General features: G+C 48.0%; 1 protein-coding gene and 2 non-coding genes across 3 annotated transcripts in view; 1 reads left to right on the top strand and 2 right to left on the bottom strand.

The window, feature by feature from the left end:
• The window catches only part of FBN1 (fibrillin 1), a 622,956-nt gene that overhangs the window by 70,291 nt on the left and 530,150 nt on the right, over positions 1–22,515 (top strand). The window lies entirely within an intron of this gene.
• On the bottom strand, positions 4,735–4,841 carry LOC147733712 (U6 spliceosomal RNA). The gene has a single exon (XR_015308904.1). It is a non-coding gene; the product is annotated as a U6 spliceosomal RNA (small nuclear RNA).
• On the bottom strand, positions 5,515–5,621 carry LOC147733713 (U6 spliceosomal RNA). The gene has a single exon (XR_015308893.1). It is a non-coding gene; the product is annotated as a U6 spliceosomal RNA (small nuclear RNA).

The raw sequence follows: 22,515 nt of genomic DNA on the forward strand, positions 1-22,515 counted from the left end.
GCTGCGACCTATGACTACGCGGGAGCACTGGTAGTAGAGACTATGTGTGGTGTGTGTGGTGGAAGTGGTTGGGTATTGTAAAAATGTGAGTGGTGGGATATAGTGAAGATTCAAAAGTACCTGGCTCGTAGGTGGCAGAGAAAAAACTTTATTCACAACCTCGGGCTGGTACTAGTAAAAGAAGTGCAGGTTGAGGTAGTTAACTGTCGTGACTATGGACAGTACCTCTGGTGTGCGTCGACATGTTTCGGAGCTGGTGCTCCTTCTTCAGGACGGGGGCACAACTTCCCCACCTTACTCACGTTTTTCTAATTGGTGTATAATTTACCAAAAAGTGAAAGACTATTTACAGTGATTTTAAAGGAAAACTAAGGCTATAATGTGCCTACAGCGGTGAAGGAATATGCAGTTGCATGACCTATTGTATAAAGTTTTCTTGCTTCATGAGCATCAAAAGAACGCTGGGGGTGTTGTTGCTAAATTCGCAACAGGCTCGGGATGGAATTACCTCCGTGCTACCCCCTACGCTGCTCCGCTGGTAATTAGAAAAACGTGAGTAAGGTGGGGAAGTTGTGCCCCCATCCTGAAGAAGGAGCACCAGCTCCGAAACAGGTTGACCAGGCGCTCTTCACCCGTGCCTCTTGTGCACCACGACACGCACCCAGCACGTATGAGTCTCACTGCAGCTTCGGTGCACACGCTGACCAGGCGCTTTTTACTAATGCCTGCGGTGCACCATGACACGCACCCAGCGCGTCCGAGACTCACTTCACCGGCGATGCCCAAGTTGGCCAGGCGCTCTTCACCCATGCCTCCTGTGCACCACAACACGCACCCAGTGTGTCCGAGTCTCACTCCTCCTTCGTGTGTCCAAGATCACAGGGCACACCTTCCGAAGGTCTCAACCTGCCACAACATGCACCCACCGTGTCACTTGAAACTTCTGTGGAAACTTTTATATTTCTGTGTTTCCAAACAGGGAGACAGATCACCCCGGGCCCTTGGGGTTGCAAGACACAGCACAAAGCATAGTCTTCGTCAAGCAGGGGGGCCCAGCGCCTCCAAGCACAGTTCCAATAGCCTCTTCCTTGGTTAGTACAGCAAACTGCAGACCAGTCCCATATAACAATGCAAGGATTGGTCCTTCCCCAGCAGTCTCTTCAGTTGCTCTTTCCTTAGCTTAGGTTCCTCTTGACCACAAAATAGGTCCAAGCCTTTTCAGTCTCAATCCATTTCTGTTTCATTCCAGCATTCAGGGGTTTCAGCTCTCATAGTTATACCCCTAAATGTCTTTAAAGTTTGTTGTTCTCAGGGGTCCCTGACCCCTCCCTAAATTAGTTCTGGGTGTCTCCCTCCCAGTGTCACCATTCTCCCTTTGATACTGGGGGTCAGGATCCTTAATCACTCAGCAGGAGACGGGTCAACTATTTTATAGCAGCAACCCAGGCCTCTTCACCTCCCGGGGCTTCTCCTCGCCTACTCCCCAGCTGCAGGTAAGCCTGGTGCCATCTCAACCCCTCCCTTCGGTCAAGACGTCCCCCAGCTCCTCTCACCTATCAGATCCAAACAGTCAATCCACATTCAACAGAGAAACACAGAAATGCTTATAGCACAAAACTCGGCCACTTTCTAAATAGTGGTGGTTTCTGAACACACTGTGACAAAACCTCTTGCATAGAAAGATGTGTTATGACACTATGAGTTCATACATACTAAACTTCACCTCTCCATTATAAACTTATAGGAAACTAGGCTACCAAAATACAATACCCAGTCTCCCCTATTCTGTCCTATGGGCAGAATGGCCTTTTACCAGTGGAAACGAAATGAAGTGTTTTTCACTGTCAGGACATTGCACACACCTCTGTATATGTCCTGTCTTTTTGTTACACTGCACCCTGCCCAAGGGTTACCCGGGACCTTCCACAGGGGTGCCCAATGTGTATGTAAAAGGCAAAGTAAGGCCTGACAAGTAGTTGTACTTGTCAAGACAACATGCTAACTTAGCAAACTGCGCGCAGGTCCTACACTGCAGGCCTGAGTTTCTACAGTGCAGATCACTAGGGACTTTACTAGCAATGCAAACATACCAATCATGGCCAACCAATTACCATTACACTTTACATAGGGAATACTTGTACTTTGACATTGATCAGCAGTGGTAAAGTACTCAAAGCATCTAAAAACAAAGGAGGTAGAGGCAAAAAGTCACGGGTAATCACGCCAAGATATGTCAGGTCTAACATTCACAAATTACAGTTAAGATCCCTAAAATCCCATTAGCAGATATTTTCTGCTTTGTCACCAACTAGAAAAGAAAATCCAAAACAGAAAATAGATGATTGTCCCACACTCTGCCATAGTCCTACAATGGTCAGTACGCCTCTGCTGCTGCAAAAAGAATGTGAGCCAGAGGCTGTAGGAACAATGCTGTCTTCGAGTTGACTCAGCTCTTGGGGATGTTTAATTCCACACAGGCCCAACAGTAGGCCACACCAGAAGTCACACACTGTTTGTACAGTACCATGCCAGCTCGCCCTTATGATCTTTTTAAATGTAACCAAAGGGAATGCTTTTCAAAAAATAAGTTACATTTGCAGAACTTAAGGTTTATTACAAATTGAAAGATGTGAGCTTTGAAAGCTTTTTTAAAGCCAAAACCAGCAACTTTCATGAGCTTAGAAAGCAGAAGAATATTTCCCACACCCTTAGGTACAAGTTAAATGTTCAAAACCCAGAAAGTTAACAAATGCCTTCATCCTTCTGAGGCCGGTAAATTGAGTACTATAAATTTGACTTACAATGGTTAATAGTAATTCCTGTTATGTAGAAAGCTACTAAATGGCACAATTATGGTACTAATTGCTATGTAAGGAACAAGTTGTAATTGTAAACCACCTATATTGCAAACCGTATCTTCCTTATTTATATTTGATGTATAAAATCCTAGAGATAATATAAAATATTCCGGATTCGAAGTAATACAGCGTAAATGTTTACAACGCCCTTGATACTACTTTATTTTTTTATAAATGACCAGCATGATTCCATTTGGCTGGAAAGGCTTTACCCGCAAGGATTTTTCTGACATTTGGCATTGCTAGATTCTTGATTGCCAAATAACTTTATTCTCATTGACTGGCACGAGTTAACATGAATGATCTCATACCAAACAAACCGTTGTAGTTAGCTAATGGTGTCTGGTGTGGTTGGGGAGACATCAGTCCCATGTCTTTGTGTTTATAATGCCCCGGTTACTTACAGGTAATCTTCATTACTCCGAGTATAGTCTTCCTCGCCACATGAGTTACAAAGTGAGCTTTAGCTCCACAACAGAACCCTCCAAAGCAAAAAGAAACCACCTCCCACCCCCTCCCAACATGGCCGACCAGTCCCACCTGACCTCTATAAGAGGCGGGCCGGCCCAACCAATCAGCCTGATCTACCAAGCAAACAATGAAGCCGATAGCCAGACAGGGAGGGGGGGAGGGAACTCATGTGGCGAGGAAGACTATACTCGGAGTAATGAAGATTACCGGTAAGTAACCGGGGCATTACCTCCTCGTTAGTCTTCCTCGCCCCCTGAGTTACAAAGTGAGCCAATACCCAAGCCAACAAGGCTTCATTGACCACCAGAACAACAACACCACACGGTGATGCAGAGAAACCAACCCAAGGTTGATTTAAAACAACTGAAAAGAAAACAGGGACCACAGGAAACCTGAAATCAAGACCTCCAGGAAAAGGAGGCCAACCAGGAGTCGCAGCTCCAGCACTCAGAACGGCCCCAGCGAAGACCCCCCGGGACTGCTAGAGACCCACGTACCCGGCGGGGGACGACCACGCCGAAGACAGATAAAACTCCACAGAGGAGACACCCACTAAGGGGGCCCAGGGAACAGAGCCACACCTCGCGGACCGACCCCGGGCCCCCGCCGGATCCACCGAACCCAGCGAAGCGTAGGGAAGGATGCCAGCCTGTGTAAGCCCGCGAGCCAAGGAGGAACGAGGGCTAGCGGCCCGAACGAACCGGGCCCAAAAGGCATAACACAGGTCATCCCACCGGGAAAGGAATAAAAACGCGCGGCTAAGAGAAGCCAAAACAGCACGCCGACCAACCAGCCCGGACAAGGGAGGGACCACGTTGGCCGGAAAAAAGCAGTAAAGATACCACCTGAGTCCGAGGCCCCAGGGAAGGGACCCCGGGAAGGACACGGGGGACATGCCGGCGGAACAACCCCGTCCGGCAAAACCCGCAAGAAGGGCGGGGAGCGGAGGAACGACCCCCGCACGTCCATCCGCCCAGCAGACACCATCGCCACCAGGAAAACCTGACAGGCGAGGAACCGCAGAGCCACCGAGGGCCGGGGCCCAAAAGGGCGGACCCCGAAGAGCTCGTAGAACGAGAGAGGGAGTATGCAAGTGTATTGCGATGTGCATAGCGCACGTATCACCCAAAGGCATCAAGGTGCGGGCCTTGGGAACCCGACCTGGTATACCCCTGTGAGATAACCCCAGCAGGATACAAGGCGAGAGCCAGGCATCCCGCCGCAAGGGGCCCAAGTGGAGATTAGGCAAGCATCTGCCCAGAGATGCAGAGTGTGAACACGTGAGACGAGTAGGCACCGGCATGAGACTTCACGAGTCCAAGGAAGTATTGAAGCCCAAGACCCACCGAGGCGGGGAATCGAACCCAGGTCCAGGACCATCTCAGCTACCGGGACTGCCGCCTCCACTAACATGGAACGCTCCACGAATTTGCGTGACCTCCCTGCGCCGGAGCCGCGGCAATCCTCTCAGTATCGTTCCAAATCATGTATACGTGCCGCCGGAGCGAGCATTGGAACAATCGCGGGAACCCAGCAGCAAAGCCACAACCCCCGAGCAAGCAACCTCCTCCGCTCCAGAACCAGGCCTGCCCAAGGAGGCAGGCCAGCCGACAAGAGCCGGCTCAACACCGGCGCCGAGAGCGGGGGACCCAATCACTGTACGGGAAGATCCGGGATCGGCCAGGTGGCTCGAATCGCCAGCTCGGCCAAAGGAGAGGGAACCCGGGGCGGAGGACCCCGCCGGGAGCCAAAAACAGGAATGCCCCCGGACATGCGTGGCCACCACGCGCGGGTGCCAGGCACATCACTCCATCCATGCGCAGCCGGGTCGAGCACCCAGGAGCACCCCGGCCCTGCCCAAGCGAATCCCCGAGGACCCGCGAAATCAGAGGGCACGGGGGAAACGCGTACATCAGACTGAAAGGTCACGCGAAAGACCGGGCAATAAGGACCCGGAAGGAGGAGTAGAACCCGGGCCGGAGGGCCGAGTCCCCCCCCCCCAGAACCGATCCACCGGAGGCAGACCGAGCCGAGGCACCAGGCGCCGAAACACCACCGGGACAGGGCGAGACAAGGCAACGAAGGAAGATCCGACATAGTCGAGCCGTCACAGAGCCGGACCCCGGGGGAAGGATGGCCCGAAGGGACAGGACCGGCGAAACCGACCCTTCCAGGGCGACTGACCCGGTATATGGAACGCCTCACGAACATGCGAGTCCACCTTGCGCAGGGGCCACGCCAATCTCCTCAGAATTGTCCCAACTTATGGATATGAGTTGCCGAAGTGAGTATGGCCCATACATGGGGACACCGAAGCAAAGGTGCCAAGGCGGCAGGTCAGGACCAAAGGATGGCCCCCACCCCCCCCCCCCCTGACTGACCCAGAGGGAAGTACCGGGTCCAGGCACCTGACCCCCGAAGGAGGACAAGCCCGAGACAGGACCCGAAGGGACCACCGCACAAAGAACAGGGAGCCGTCGGAGGAGAGACCCCGCCTGACGTGATGCCTCACCCACGAAAAAGATGAGGCCGGGCTGTATCAATTGCCCAGACAGGGAACACCAGGACTCCCTCCCGGCGAAGAAGATCCACCAGGCGGGACATGAGCACCGGGCCAACCCACGGGTCAGAAGGCAAGCCCAACAGCGGTACCCGCAACCGAGAGTGGGGACCCCCACTTGCAGTCCGGCCTCCCAGGCCAACCCAAGGTCCACAGAATAGACAAGGGAAGGAGGTGGCATCCGAACCCGTCGGGAAGGGGGGACCCCGTGGAAAGACCGCAATACCAGCAAGACCGGTCACCGGCCAGCCAGCCCGAAGATCCCAAGAACCGCGACAGCCACGGCCCAAGACGGGACGCAACGGAGGCGACAGCCCCCTACCCCCCCCGGGAACCCCCAGGAGTGAGAGGGCCGAAAGCTAGGATCCAGGGGCGAATATTGGAGCGGCAGTACCAGTACGAGACCGGAAAACCGACACCCGGGCCCGGGAGCCAAAACCTGACCGCCCCGACCGACACCCTGAAATCCGGGTGGACTGGCCGAAGGACCCCACCCCTGCAAGGGCGGGTCAACGGGCGCAGGTAGAGGAAGGGAACCCGGAGACTTGCGCAGAGAACGCCCCCAGGGGAACCCCGGGGACAACCCCCGTCGCCGGGGGAGTCAAATGCAAGCTCCAAACAGGAATGAAACACTAAGTAAGTGTGCCCTCCCCGCGTAGGGGTCCTGTCACACTTCCCAGTAGCGCAACTTGAGACAAGACCAGCGTACTACACCCCCGCAAGGGCACCAGGCGCTTGGACGCCAGCAGCTGTAGACTCATCCCGTCTAACCCCCTGAGGCGAAACTTTCACCTTGGGATACCACAACAGCATCGGCAGGATTCGACCCGTGGTCTGTGAGGGCTGTCCGCACCAAAGGCACAGGACTAACCTATGAGCTATAGCTCCTTAGTCCCGGACACCCCCGAGGAGGAGGCCAGGCATCCAAAGCATTGTGGGGGCCGACTGTGGGGAAAAAGCAAGCAATTGCCCAGGGAAGCAGAGCGGGACTCCATGCATGGAAAAGGCCCCGAGGCGCGACTAACCCGGACCCCGGACTAAATCGCACCCCAGATCCGCCGAGGAACCGAACCCAGGTCCCGGGCCAGACCACTGCCCCCGGGCCTGCCCTACCCACCAGTGGTCCCTACTCCCCCACCGGGTACCGAGAGGGAGATAAAGCCAGGAGGGGGCGGGGCACCCCGCCTCGCAAAGACCCCTAGAAGGGAAAGCGCCGGAAAACCGGGGGAGCCCTCAGACTGCGACAGACGGGGGGGGACACCTCCGCCACCCCGAGGAGTTCCCAGCAGTGCCAACACACCTGAGCCCGGCGCATCCTGACGGCCCATGCACAGGAGGATAACACGGGCTCCCAGGGTGCCAGACGAAGGACTACAGAATCTCGAGCAGTCCCCATGTTGCATCAGGGTCTGCTGCCGATCCCCGAAAAGAAAGCGCAAAGCGCTCCTGCCCAAATAGAAGTGCACTGTCAAACGGAATCCACAGAGAAGAAATGCACTCACCGAGGAACGTAGATACAGACGCATTGGCAGGATTCGAACCCTGGCCTGCGAGGGCTGTCTGTGCAACAACGCGCCCTAGCTCCTTCTCACGCAAGCCGCGTCAAAAACGCAGCGCCAGCAGGAGAGGGCCGTGTCAATTATCAAACGGCCGCACCTGGCGGCAATCAAACCCCGCCCCTGAGGGGCGGAGGCGCCCGGACCAACATCAGCGCGTCAAACCGCCGCGGCCCGTAGGGCAGAATGAACAGACATGCACGGAGGGAGGCGGCCGCGACCAGCGCCGCGCCTCTGACCCAGGCTGGCCGGAAAGGAGAGCTGCAGAAAACGAGGTAGGACCTACCGGTACGTGCTGCACGCCGAGGCTCCTACCCCGGCCAGGCCTCAGTGCAAGTGGCTTAAGACGGTACGCAGACTAATCATTATTTTGTGAAGGATGTTATTGCAGGTCTAATGCAAGATTAATCTCCACATTATGAGAGTCAATGCAATATCCAGGCAAAAATTACTCGTTTTTGCCCAACCTGGGGTTCGAACCCCCCATTACCTGCCCGTAGTGCACCCAGACAAAATCCCTGCATTCCAACAGCACATTTCAGAGACTACATTCTGAATCGAAGTCATTAATATCGTAGTGCTGCCTGCAACTAGGCTGTGCGCCACAATGCATTGGGATATATCCATGGGCAAAGGCACGTGAATGAACCCCTGCCCCTCCACGGGCGAGGTACAACACACAGAATCTGCGTACCAAATGCACGGCCAACATGTACATCCACACATGCGACCAGCGCATTGAATGCCACCGGAGCCCCAGCACACACACAGGGGAACCAGCGCCGGACCCGAAGCCCACCAACGGGCAAGGGCCCTTTAGTAACGACCGGGGGAGACACGGGCATTTACCAATACTCCACACCCCCGGCCGCCCCCCCCCCCCCTGTAGACCCTTGGCACGCTAGAGCAGCACCTAACCGGCCCCACAGGACCGGGGGAAGGAAGAGGGGGGGGATTAGTAGGCCTAAGGCACTCGAGACCGCTAGAGCAGGTCCTCCACCCTAAACCCCAAGGGCCAGCTCACGCCGGCCCATCTTACCTGAACAGTGCTCTGGAGAGAATCGTGCAGAACAAAAAAAACAGGCTGATTGGTTGGGCCGGCCCGCCTCTTATAGAGGTCAGGTGGGACTGGTCGGCCATGTTGGGAGGGGGTGGGAGGTGGTTTCTTTTTGCTTTGGAGGGTTCTGTTGTGGAGCTAAAGCTCACTTTGTAACTCAGGGGGCGAGGAAGACTAACGAGGAGGTAATGAACACTTGACAGAATTTAATTAGTATCAAAGGAGAATACCTTGGAGGAAGTTGGCAACATGGGTTATTTCGATCACTGTCTTGCCATTATCCATATACTAAATGCTGAGCTTGGTGTCAAGGACCCTTTTAATGGCTCTGTGGTCTTTCGTGGGTGCAATCGTACCTCACTATTATAATCTTTATAGAGCTGATTTACCATCAGCTTTAAAGGTTTTTAACAGCTTTGCACAAAAGGTGAAGTGCAGATCACACTGTTTTTGTATGAAGATAGCACAGTCATTTGGTAAAACTATGCAGTGAGACTCCACAGTCCTTTAGACTATGTTGATAAATACTGCAACCTGGGATAGACATGATATGCTAAACATAGACAAAAATAGGAATTGTTGTTGAGAGTAAAGAAATCAGTTTGGAACTTGACATTGATGATTGTGTGTTAAAACAAGTCAAAAGTTTGATGACTTAATGTGACTGGTTCCATGCTTATAATAAACAAGCATTGGCAATGCATTGGTTTTGCCTATGTAATGAATAAAGAGCTGTTTCCATCAGTCATTTTCTGGGACAAGGAAAGAGCTCCCTGACAGATAACATGAGAGTAGAGCTGCTGACTTTAGTGCTGGGGATCCCAGTTAGAGTCTTGCGGTGCTGCACAATATCCTATAATTCTTTGAAAATCAGTTAATCTCTCCAGGTGTTAAATTGTTATTTGAATATGCTGCAAGAGTAAAAGGCAAAAATTTATGAAAACATAGTTCCACCACAGCGAATGTTAGCAGTATTTCGGCGGCGGGAAACTGATAAGAGAAGCAGAGAGGAACACGCATTAGTAAATGAAGGAAAATATGCTACAGCCAATAGAAATGGAGTAAAGGTAAGTTGCACGCACAGGAACCAATGAGAAGCCAGGAAAGGGAGAAGCCAGGTGGTATATCCTTTTAAAGTTTATATTAAGAACAATAGATTTCTCAAGCACAGCGCAAATGCTGTACAGGCGAAACCTAAAAATCCTACCTCTATTGTGGTCAATGAATATCTGAATATATGTATTACATAGCTTTCATCTGTTGGTACAAGCTAGCAAAGTTGCTGCATGTTTGATATAAAGAGCACCTATCTGCCTTCCAGGAAGTAAAGGCAAGTACCAAAACCTACTCTCATTTTAACTATCAGAATTGATCTGGTTTTATTGCCCGTAAAACAACAGCAATAGTAAGCCTATTAATTTTATGCTGCAATTTTGTCAATGTGGTGTGTTCTTCTAGGCTCTTATGACAATGTGGTGATTTCTTCTAGTCTCTTATGTCAATGTGTTGTGTTCTTCTAGGCTCTTATGAGTGGTTAAATATACAATGACACATAATAGAAATCTAACTCCATGGAAAGTTGAATATGTGTAATGGATGGTGGGAAACAGTAGGTATGGATCAAGACTCGTAGTTAGGCATCTTCTGAAGGACAGCTTCAAACTGAAGATATTGTCAAAGTGGATAAGCACACATTAATTGATTACCTAGTTAAGACAAGTTTTATAAAGACCATACAGTAAACCTGTTAAAGAAATTGTGGTTTTACATCAGCATCCTGTGGGCAGGATAAATGACAATTTTGAGTTTGGTGAATGGTAGATATCTAAATGACAGTGTTTGTCTCTGACTATGCCAGCAACTCCATCAGGATGAGAGGATAAATCTATCCGCAATTGTGGTGGATCAGTCTATGATAAATTAGAGAGACTTGTTAGCTACAATGTCTGTTGAAGTCACGTCTGTGGAACGTAGACATTGAAATTGTGTTAGGCTTTCAGGGAAAGGTAAGTACCACCTTAAAGCATTCTGGGGAACACTGCTAGAACTTTAGAGAGACTAGACGTGAGGGCACTGATTACCAAAAGTACCTGTATTTTTCATTGCCTACATGTAATTATCAATTTGGCCAGCATTGGTAAAATGTCTATAGGAAATGTCTCAGTCAGTGGGTTCTTTTACATAAGGTACAGCCACTTTGGGGGAGAAATTTCTTCTGCCCTGGTGGAGAACTTAAACAGCGTCAAATATTCCTCCACTATGTTGGTAAGGAAGTAAATATGTTACAATGGCAAACAGTAATTCTCCTGATGTAGTCAAAATTTGTACTGATCATTCCAATTTGATTAGTCCGCAGGAGTTTCCTACTAAATTACATTGTCAGGTGATGCGAAATAGCTTTGTTCTATCTCATATGGGTTTGTCTCTGATCTGGGAAACAGAGCAAATGCTTGTACAGGAAGTTTGGTTGTTCAGGTTCTGTAGCTATGAGATTGAATGCTGGTGGCATGGTCCTTGCTCAATGAATTGATGAATACTGTATGAGGGCTAACAATGAAAGGATTGTGCCCAATCGTGTGAATCTATGCTGATTATACAGATTTTTGTGATCTTATAAAAGTCACTTAAAAGAAGTCTCTTCAAAAAAGCATTCCTCGTAAACTCGATGAGAACTTGGCTAGAAGGCTATTAATAAAAACTGCTCACAACAAAATCATTGCTAGGCTTTGGGGACACTTGAGATTAAATCCTGCAAAATAAATAAATAAGTATGTGAGCGTTTAGCTCTGTGTGAATGAAGTTCATGTGAAATATGTAAACTATGTATTACGAAAGTATTCTTTGGCTAAGGGTGCAACAATTTTCCATGGATGCCAAAAAAAAACACAATTCCATACTTGCTTTAAACTTCCTTAGAAGTAAGGGCTACAAGACTTCGGCAAATTTTGCAGCACAAGAATTGTTAGAATGCGGGTCTCTAAATAGAAATGGTTTGTACCATTATCCAAGTAGGGACCCTTCTTCCTAGTCAGGGTTAGGGATACAGTTCTAAAATAAACCTTGCTCATGCCCGTGGTGGCTTGGCACGAGCAGACAGGCTTATCTCAAAGAGAGTGTGCAAAGCATTTGTGTACACATACAGTAATACAGTGAAAACAATACAAATGGACACCACACCAGTTTAGAAAAATAAGTAATCTTTATCTAAACCAAACAAGACCAAAACATAACAAATCTACCATACAATAATCAAAATATGACTTTTAAAACTTAGAAACAGTTCTGTCAATAGCAAGCTATAGATGCAGCACTTTCAACACAGAGTACCTTGGATGTGTCACAGTCACAAACAAAAACAGCTGTAGGGAAGGTTCCTTACTCCGGGGGAGGTGATGCGTCAGTGCCTTACTGCCACGCCGGGACCGTGATGCATTGGTTCCTTGCTGAAAGGGACGTGATGCGTTGGTTTCTTACTGCGACCCCGACTTTCTTGTAGATATGGCACCCCGGTGTGATGCGCCGTTTTTGATAGGGTGGCGGCCAAGATGATGCATTGGTCTCTCCAGCCGCAGTCCCACGATGCGTTGGTTCTTGCAGCCACACTGCAGGGCCTGCGGTGGAAACGGTGCACTGATGTCGGACTGCGGAGATTGATGCGCAGGATTTGGCATGCAGCGATTTTTCCAGCTGTGGGCAGGCGCTGCGTCGGTTTCTTTAGTGATGTGTCGGAAACAGGTGTGTAAGCATCGCGCTTCTCGTAGTTGCGTCTCTTCCTGCCCCCAACAGCAGGAACAACCTCCAGAGGCCCAACTCAGCAACAGGCACCTCTTGGCAGGTCAGAACTCCCAGCAAGGAAGTTCAGGGGAGCTGGTGGGGAAGTCTGTGTACCCCTGAGACTTCAAAACAGGAGGCAAGCTCTACTTCAAGCCCTTGGAGATCTTCCTCAAGCAGGAGACACAGCACAGTCTTTATCCTCTCCTTGGCAGAAATAACCACTGCAGGCCTACCCCAAGCAGTACACAGCAAAGGGGCAGTACTTCTCCTTCAGTTTTCCCAGTTCTTCTCCTTGGCAGAGGCTCCTCTTCAATTCCAGAGTAATCTAAAGTTCAGGGGTCTGGGCCCCAATGTTTATAGTCCATTTCTTTTTGTTCTCTGGTGTCATAGAGGCTCTGTGCTCAGTCAAAACCAGTTCTGCCCTCTCTGGTGCAGCTTCCCAGCAGGAGGTGGAGACAGCATTGTGCACGGCAGACCAGGCCCATTCCGGTGAAAGGTAATCTCCTCCCCCTACTCTAAATGCAGCCCAGGTCTATTCAGCCCAGCCCTGACTCAACCAGGGAAGGCCAGACACACCTCAACCCCCTCTCACCCAGTGGCTGTTTACAGTGAATGCACATCCCCAGCCCCTGTCACCCCAAAGCCAGACAGACAATTTCACAAACCAGCAGAGGCACACAAGATGGCTAAGCAAGAAAATACCCACTTTCTAAAAGTGGTATTTTTAAACACAGAATGTAAAAATCATACTTACTAAAAGATGCATCTTTATATCCTGAGTTCAGGCATTCTAAACTTTATCTTCAAATCTTGTCCCAATGGAAAGATATATTCATAAGATGTTAATAAACTCCCATTCTATCCTGTTAGACAAATAGCCTTTCGATAGTGAGAAACGAAATTCCCTGTAATTCACTATCAGGGCATGTTACACGCATCAAAACATGTCCTACCTTTCACAGACACTGCACCTTGTCCACAGAGGTACCCTGGGCCTACCTTAGGGGTGACTCACATGTCAGAAAAGGGAAGGATATGGCCTGGCAAGTGGATGCACTTGCCAAGTCGGCATGGTAGTACCAAACTGCACACAGAAACTGCAGTGGCAGATCTGAGAACCTTTTGCCAGGCTGCTTGGGTGGGTGGCGCAGGCAGTGCTGCAAGCCCACTAACAGGATTTGACTTACAGGCCCTGGGCACACACAGTGCATTGTACTAGGGACTGGAAACACAAATCCATAATAACAATTTACACAGACAGCATATGCACTTTAGCACTATCAGCAGTGGTAAAGTGCCCAGAGTCCTAAAACCAGCCAAAACAGGGTCAGAAACAGGATGCCAAAAAGCAAAAGTCTGGGGATAAACCTGCTGAAAAAGCCAGGTCTAACAAGACTTCTTAAGAAATAAAGAGATGCAGAAAAGTTTTCTTGATAACAGGTAAGAAACCTATGTTTTAGAGACAGCTTTTGCTAGAATATGTCGGAAGTACTGTTTTTTTAAAATGAAAACAGAAATTCCCCCAAGACAGTATGAACATGGGGAGTCAATATTCGATTATAGAATTGGTCAAATGCAACATATAAGTATTCAGTTTCTTCACATATTACTACAGAGAGAGTCCCTTCTGTCACAGCATGAGTGTCATGGGTTTTTAGGAGTAAGGTTGGTTATCAATCCATTGGTATAGGATTAATTTCTCCAAAATAGGACAATTATTTATTTTTCCGGGGTCAAGTGCCATGTCACGTTTCAAACCACTGTTTTTAAGGTCTCAGTTCTTGTTCTCTAATCTCCAGTGTTTCATTTGCAAAAGAGCTGCTCAGAAACCAGCGGTTGGTGCTATTAAATGTCAGCGCCCTGAAGACTCTTAGAATGCGTAGTCCTGAATTCCACTTCAGGCCTCTTTAATGCACTGCCAGTCACTGTCTTTCCCTTTATCACACTCCTTCGGGTCACTGCTCTCTCCCCTCCTGGTGGTTTTTATGTTTTTCTTTTCCTCCTTTTTCCCGTTTGTCTCCTCTCACCCTTTTTCACTAGGGAAATGTCTGATGGAGAAAAATAAGTGCCGGTCCCCAAAAGTGGCTCCCACCGGCTCAAATTAAGCACTGCTAAAATCTATTTCTTGCACCTTTGGTGTGCTTGTTGCTTCTCTTCTGTATCCTGTTTTAGAGAACAGGGGTCCTAAGGATTCACAATATCACAAGCAGATAATAATATAGACTACAATCAGTACTATATTTTTGGAAAACGTCCAGCCGGACGTAAGTTTATTCATAGGATAACATAGAGTTGTGTTGGCCCATGGAGAGGCCAAAGATAGTGGCAAGATAGGGTACAGTCCTGTACCTATCCCGAAAGGTTTAGAAGAGATAAACCAGGAAGAGGGAGATAGAGCAAGGAAAAAGTTTTTCAGGCAAGCAAGAAGTTTTTGAGCCAGAAGGTGACTTGTAGTTACAGTAAATACAGTTACAACAAATTCACCCTGCAGTGTCAACAATTTCAAATAAACATATTAAGTAATATGCTACACTGCATTTTGCGTCGACGTTTCGATCCCTAAGGGCTCATAATACAATGGGATCATCATCAGGACAATTTTTACAGTTAGTGCCTGCAGTAAATATAGCCTGGCGCTACTGCTAGTCGCCTATACTTGGAATAGCTCTTCTTACCGGTGGAAGGGATTTCACCCGGTTTGCAACATCAATTGCTGGCCACATGTAGTATGGGCCGTGTAGGGGTGGGGAGAATTATCTGTGACTTTCCGTATTTGTCGAGGTTTCCTTCTGATGGGTCCTCGTGGTTGCTGGGAATTACCTAGCTACATGTGCTGCAGCCGGGAGCATGGAAAGGGATAGGCGGTCTTCTTGTGGAGGCTGACCGGCCAGTTGCTTGCTTCTGGGTCGAAGCAGCGGCGGGTTGGAGGCTTAGGAGTTAATCCGGCCAGATGCTTGCTTCTAGGTGGAAGCAGCGGCGGGTTGGGCGAAGCTCGATCAGCTTCAGCCCTTTCACAGTGGCAGCGCGCGCTGCCACTGTGAAAGGGCTGAAGCTGATCGAGCTTCGCCCAACCCGCCGCTGCTTCCACCTAGAAGCAAGCATCTGGCCGGATTAACTCCTAAGCCTCCAACCCGCCGCTGCTTCGACCCAGAAGCAAGCAACTGGCCGGTCAGCCTCCACAAGAAGACCGCCTATCCCTTTCCACGCTCCCGGCTGCAGCACATGTAGCTAGGTAATTCCCAGCAACCACGAGGACCCATCAGAAGGAAACCTCGACAAATACGGAAAGTCACAGATAATTCTCCCCACCCCTACACGGCCCATACTACATGTGGCCAGCAATTGATGTTGCAAACCGGGTGAAATCCCTTCCACCGGTAAGAAGAGCTATTCCAAGTATAGGCGACTAGCAGTAGCGCCAGGCTATATTTACTGCAGGCACTAACTGTAAAAATTGTCCTGATGATGATCCCATTGTATTATGAGCCCTTAGGGATCGAAACGTCGACGCAAAATGCAGTGTAGCATATTACTTAATATGTTTATTTGAAATTGTTGACACTGCAGGGTGAATTTGTTGTAACTGTATTTACTGTAACTACAAGTCACCTTCTGGCTCAAAAACTTCTTGCTTGCCTGAAAACCTTTTTCCTTGCTCTATCTCCCTCTTCCTGGTTTATCTCTTCTAAACCTTTCGGGATAGGTACAGGACTGTACCCTATCTTGCCACTATCTTTGGCCTCTCCATGGGCCAACACAACTCTATGTTATCCTATGAATAAACTTACGTCCGGCTGGACGTTTTCCAAAAATATAGTACTGATTGTAGTCTATATTATTATCTGCTTGTGATATTGTGAATCCTTAGGACCCCTGTTCTCTAAAACAAGTTAAGTAACCCACGGTACGAAGGTCCCCTACTGGGTTCCCTTGTGTCCAAAAACGATCTCTTCTGTATCCTAGCACAGAATCACAATTCCTTTCAAAGGGGCCTATCCATGGGTGCTTAGTATGCCTCTTAACATTCTCTCACCTTCCTGATAAAAAAAGTATGCAGTTCAGGCATTATTTACTTTGAGAGAGACTCTGAAATTAGCAAGTTGGGGGAAAGAGTGATTTATAGCACAAAACAGGTGTAAGCTTGTTTTATATGAAGCAAGCTCTTAACCTCCTACCTTTGTAAAATCAACACTTAATCACGCCAGATCATGAGGCTTCGTTGCCCTCGTGACTATCCTCACTGGAGTGAGTGGACACAGTCAATCTTTCGCCCAAATGTGCTAAAAAGCTCTCTATGAAAAGGAGTCCATAGCAGGCTCCATGCATAGCACCAGAGTGAATTCTGGGGCTGGCTGACATCACACTGGGATGTTACCGAATTCCCGTCTAAAACACGACCACAGAGTGAAGAAAAGCGTCAGTCGGATATCTGAAAATCAACAAAACGGGAACAGTGAAGCTCTATTTTATAGATTCATTTCACTGGATTGTTTGTCTGTATTTTAAATTGCTTTATGTTTGTATGTGTTGTGCAATTCCTCCAGTCTCCCTTCATCTGGAGAAACATGCTCGTCGTTTTAATACTCTTGTGTCAGATTTCTTTTCAAGGTCTTTAGCTGTGCTTTCTTATAACTCTTTAGCAGTGCTTTCTTATAAAAAAAGATGCTAATGCCACGTGTGTTTCAGCCTCTGGCGTATGTGGAATCCACACTTGCCAGTTGAGTGTGGCTCAGGAATACAGGAGTACAATACTGAAGTTGTTTCCCTTGCGGAAATACACGTTCTAAATTTAGAAACACACTGTTCTGTTTAAAAAGGCATTAATGAACTGTCATCATACAGTTATTTTGGGGAGAAATTTGCAACAATAGAAAGTAGAGTATATTAGGAACACCTGCTCCCTCTTTTTTGCATCTCTGCTTCACGTCCATGTTTGTTGCTTATTTCATGTGTATTTTACCTGCTCAGTCCCGCTTGAAGGCTATTTCTTGCCTCTTCTGTCTTTGGCTTGAAGTGTAACAGACCTGTGTTTTCAAGTATTTCTGCTTCTGATTTATTCCTTTTCCTGGCTTTCAATGCCCTGATTTAGAGAGCCTTCTTCAAACTAAAATGTTTTTTCTTATGGATGGCTACTCTTTCTTTGAGAAAAGTATAAATTCATGCTGTGTCTGTGAAGTGCTTTAGACTTATTTTCCCCCCTGCATCCTGCCAAAATCAATAACACAGAGACATTACTAGTCTTCAGTTTATTCCTGTACTACATAACCTCAAGAGTTCTATGCAAGCATACTCTGACCAAGGCCCAGTATTATGCCTTTTTCTCACTGGGACCTAGAAAACGAAAATTGGATCTGCCAAAAATGTAATAACCTAACAAGCTTACCCAAGCAGCCACCTGTCCAGCCGAACATGTCCAAATAGTATGTTCAGTCACCTGGGGCTACTTCTTAGACCTAAAGAGCTAACATTTGCAACATCTTTGTGGCACAATAATTATCACTCTAGCATGCACAAACACTGATGGCTTCCCCAGGACCTCATCTTTCATCAACTTGTCATCGACGGCCGGTCTTCGGATCCAGCCTTGAGCCTTGCCCCGCTGAGGACTCTACCTTTTTAGCACTATTTTTATTGAAAACTTTAAAAATCACATCGCTGGTTCCCCGTACTGGATTTTTGTCATTTTGTTCATTAGAAAAGAATATTCTCTGATATTATAAATTAGAGAGGAATTTTTATTCGGTTGTGTTTTCCATTTTTTTAAAAACTGTTTTGGTACTTTTAAATGAGTTACACATTTTCTTAAGTTAAGCCTGTCTGCACTATGCCTGAGCTATACGTGGCTGACATCAGGTTTAAGGTACTGAAACCTTTAATGGACCTTACAAGGGTAGCGGCATTATTACTTCCCACCGTAACTAATAGTCCACTTTCTTACAGCATTATTTACTTTCAATTGTTAATACTGATTTTGGGAATTGCCTTTACTTTTGAATAAACATTTTTTTCATAACTGCAGCTAACCATCCAAACTATTCAAAATTCAGTTGTTCTAGAAAACCATCACTCTGCTAGCACCTTTGTGTTTGCAATGCAAATCCATGTAAAGTTGTTCACAATATGTAAACACAACCCACCCGTAGTGCGAAGGTAAAATTCACAGGCATCAACTTTAAAGCAGCTTAGTAGGCATTATGGAACGTATTATCCATACAAAAAAAGGTTTTGAACTTTTGGAAAGTAAACTTTTCAAAGACATGTACTTCTAAGCTTATCCTGCCTTAGTGGGGGGAAGAAATTTGGACAAGGATACAAAAGCATTTTGGTGGCAGAAGACATATATTTTCTAGCCCATCATTATCAAACGTGGGTCCAGGTGGGTTAGATCCATGTCAGAGTTTCATGATGACAAAAAGCTAAATGATTTCAGTTTAGATTAAATGTTTGGAAATGTATCTTAAAAGAATAACGTGTAAATCTGCAATAGATCTGGCCCACTAAAGCTAGGCTAGCCACCCATGGCATATGCAGGTAACGATATATAGAGTTATAGATTGGTATGGTAACAGTGAATTATGGGGATATTTTTCACCAAGGAGATTTGAATTCATCAAATAGACAAGAGTAACATTTGCTTCAAACCTTGTGTGCCCGATCCCTGGATGACTTCTTGGCACCCTGCATGGCACTGCAGTCACCTTGCAAGGCTATTCCCCTTTCACTGTCCCTGCTGCCACCCTCCTTTCCTATCAATGAACACTAGATAATGCATCATTCAAAATCCTCTTTCATGCTCTAGATTGCCCTGCCCTGGGACATTTGGGAGATCATGGGGAGGCAAGGTAACTATCATTGCCTAGTAAGAAAATGTGAAAACTCCGGCTACAGCCAGTAGGCTGAATTATTTTATTCTTCATAATTGTGCCCCCAGCTTTACCCACAATCATTTCTCAGGGTTGTCTCCATATTCCATCAATAGGCCCTCAACAGCCAACAGCCTCCTATATACTGCTGAGGAACAAAGAGATGGAATTGCAAACCGGAGTCTTAAAGTTGTATATGTGTTTTTGTTTGCTTCTAAGCAGACCAGTTCTATGGAAATCTACAACAAAATACTTCAGATGCTCCAACTCATTGTTGTGGAATTCCTTGAAGTGCCTCGCAACCGGCTAAGTTGCATCACTATTGGTGATAGCCCTTATGTGATGTGCTGGAGTAATCTTTTGTGAACCTGCGGTTTTGTACTTCCTACATACTGCAGGCCACAAGAACACTCCAGCACATATCCTGCATACTCCGATTTGCAGGTCAGCATCTTAGTGATGGGTACTGATTTCACCTTGAATGGGGTTCTATATGAGGTCTTGCTGGCCCCAGATTTGCAGGCTCTACAGGACATACATTTGACAAACCCATTTCTGGAATTTAGCCAGGTTTTAGTTATTCTTATTTCTGGGCTGCTACTCACCAGGGCGTCACTCATTGATCGAGCTTTCCTAAACATGATATTAGTGTTCTTAGGCAGTTTATCCCCAATGATAGGATCATTACGTACCAGAGGCCAGTTTTTGTTCATTATCCTAAGCAATATCTGGTAGGTTGATCAGACTGCTGGGTGATTTGATGTTGGAGCTAGCTTTACCTATCACATCAGGTCTACGAATTTTACTCGTTTTTAGGTCTCAGCCTGAGTAGGCTGCGCTTGCGCAGTCTCGCTCCGAGACTTTATGTCTTAGAGAGTGGGGCTTGAGTTCAAGTTCACTAGAATGGAATTTATATGCTTTAAAAGGGGTAAGGAAAAAAAAGATTGGTTTATTGACATGGGGGCTATTTAAAGAATATATACAGGAATAGCTTCCTGATTTATGTATTTATATATTTTGTAACGAATCAATTTAATTTTTTTCAAGCTGGAATCAATCAACTGTATAAGAAATTTTCTGGATGTATATATATGGACTGTATGAATGTACTATGCTATTTTGACCCAACGTTGGCAAAAAAAAAAAAAAAAGAGAGTGGGGCTTGAACCCGTCCCTCTTCTCCATTGGCTGGCTTCCTAAACGGAGGCCAGCCATTGGAGAAGAGGCCCAAGTGATGTCATTCTTTGTATCTAAGCCCCGTTCTTTTGCGATTGGGGGGCGTGTTTTTTTACTTTCTTTCTCGGTTATAAACAACAGTCAAAAACACGCCCCCCCAGTCTGAAAAGGACTGGGCTTAGATAGAAAGAAGAATCATTTGTCTGTAAGCCCTGTCCTCTTCAGAATGGGGGGCGTTTTTTTTGACTGTTGTTTACAGCCGAGAAAGATGTAAGAGAGCCATTTCTGCTTGCGCGTCTGGATAGCTTAGGGATGGAGTCAGCGGGGTGGGATCCCATAGGGAGGGGCCCCTCCACACGCGTGTGTCACAGCAGCTGCGCCCCTCCCTTCCAGGGCTGGGAATGCGGCGGGTTTAAGGGAGACGCCCAGTTTATCCACCGCTGGGGCTTGAAGGGTTAATCAAATGTTCATACTTTGATGCCAGGCCCTGTTGTTCCAGTTACATTTTCTTTTCCGTTCTCTCCCTCGCCAGCTTTCTCCCTGCTGCCATCACCGGCCTGTGTGCCAGGGGGGCTGGCAGTGTGCCAGCTGCCAGCTATGGTGCTGGCTCGGGGTCTTGCATGCCAAGGTGTGCGCTCTGAGCCCTGTGAGCTGCCTGCAATGAGGCCCCTCCAGCCCTTTGTCAATGCCTCCCCTGGTGCAACTACGGTGCCTACTGCAGGGCCTAACGCCCCGATAGCTGCCTAGCATGGTCTGGTGCCCATGCAGGCTCTACCAGCTGCCTGTCAATGCCCGATCCCACTCCAGCCCCTGCCAGCTGCCTCCTATAGGTCCCACTCCAGCCCCTGTCAACTGCCTGCTACGGGTCCCACTCCAGCCCCTGTCAGCTTCCTGAGGTGGTGCTTCCCAGAAGCTATTCCCTGGTGCCTCCCCAGACTGAACAGCCCAATAGGGTGCCCCCCATGCCTTTCCAGGTGCTTACCATGATGCCCCACTAGCTATGATGCCTTCTTGAGGCCCTTGGTATTGTATTTCATGCTATGGCACGAGCTCTGTGGCTTGGGAGAAGCTTGCCAATGGCCACCTTTGGGCCCTGTCAGTGGCTGTCATGGTGCCTACCTGCAGGGACTTTGAGGTGCCCACTCTGGGGCGAATCGGAGGTCCTGCAGGGAGCCTGCCTTTGTGAGCACTCCAGGGTCTTCCAGGCACCCGATGGGTGCCGGTTCTGGCCCAGTGAGCTGTCTGCTTGGGTGCTTGCTCCAGGCTTTACCCAGTGTTTGCTTAAGGTCCTGTTATCCACCTGCTCTGGGGCCTCTGCTTCAGGGGAGGGTCCCGAAGGGAGCCCTCACCTTTCTTCCTGGAGCGCGAGCACCTCTACAGCTCGGTATCTCTTCTGGGCGCCATATCGTCAGACTCCACCTTGAGCCCTCAAAGCTTTCTTTGGAGGCCTCACCTTGCATCTTTCACTTGTTCTTGGAGCCATCGCCTCCCCGTTCTCATCCCACCTCATTTTTAGATTCCACCTTGGAGCTCTCACACTTGCTGTCTAATCTGTGTCTCTCTTCAGTTCTCACATTCCACCAGGGGCCTCATATCTCCTCACTCTGTGTGTATGTGGCTCTCTGTGTGCATGTGTGTGTGGGGCTCTCTGTGAGTGTGGCTCTCTGTGTATTGTGGCTCTGTGTGTGTGTGTGTGTGTGGCTCTGTGTGTGTGTGTGGCTCTGTGTGTGTGTGTGTGGCTGTGTGTGTGTGTGGCTCTGTGTGTGTGTGTGTGGCTCTGTGTGTGTGTGTGTGTGTGTGTGCGTGGCTGTGTGTGTGTGTGTGTGTGTGGCTCTGTGTCCACTAATACTCTCTACTACTCTCTAATGCTCACCTATTGCCATTGTAAATGACAATACCATTTATTTATATATATTTTTTAAACAAAAAATAAAAAAAATGCCATTTGCAATGCCAATAGCTCGGTATGTAACTGTTACCACGCATCTGTTACAACGAAACTATTACAACGCAGGACCCTTTACAACGAATACCTTTACAACGCATTACACTACAACGCAGATACTATTACAACGCATACCATTACAACGTAAGTATAAGTAAGTTTATCTTTTTTTAAAAACATTTATTAGGGGTATTGGGTTTGGGTTATGGGGTACAGGGGTATTTTTAGTTTTTAGGGCAGGGTTTGGGTTTTGGG

Source organism: Lissotriton vulgaris, chromosome 2_1, assembly GCF_964263255.1.
Source record: "Lissotriton vulgaris chromosome 2_1, aLisVul1.2, whole genome shotgun sequence".
NCBI classification, from domain to species: domain Eukaryota; kingdom Metazoa; phylum Chordata; class Amphibia; order Caudata; family Salamandridae; genus Lissotriton; species Lissotriton vulgaris.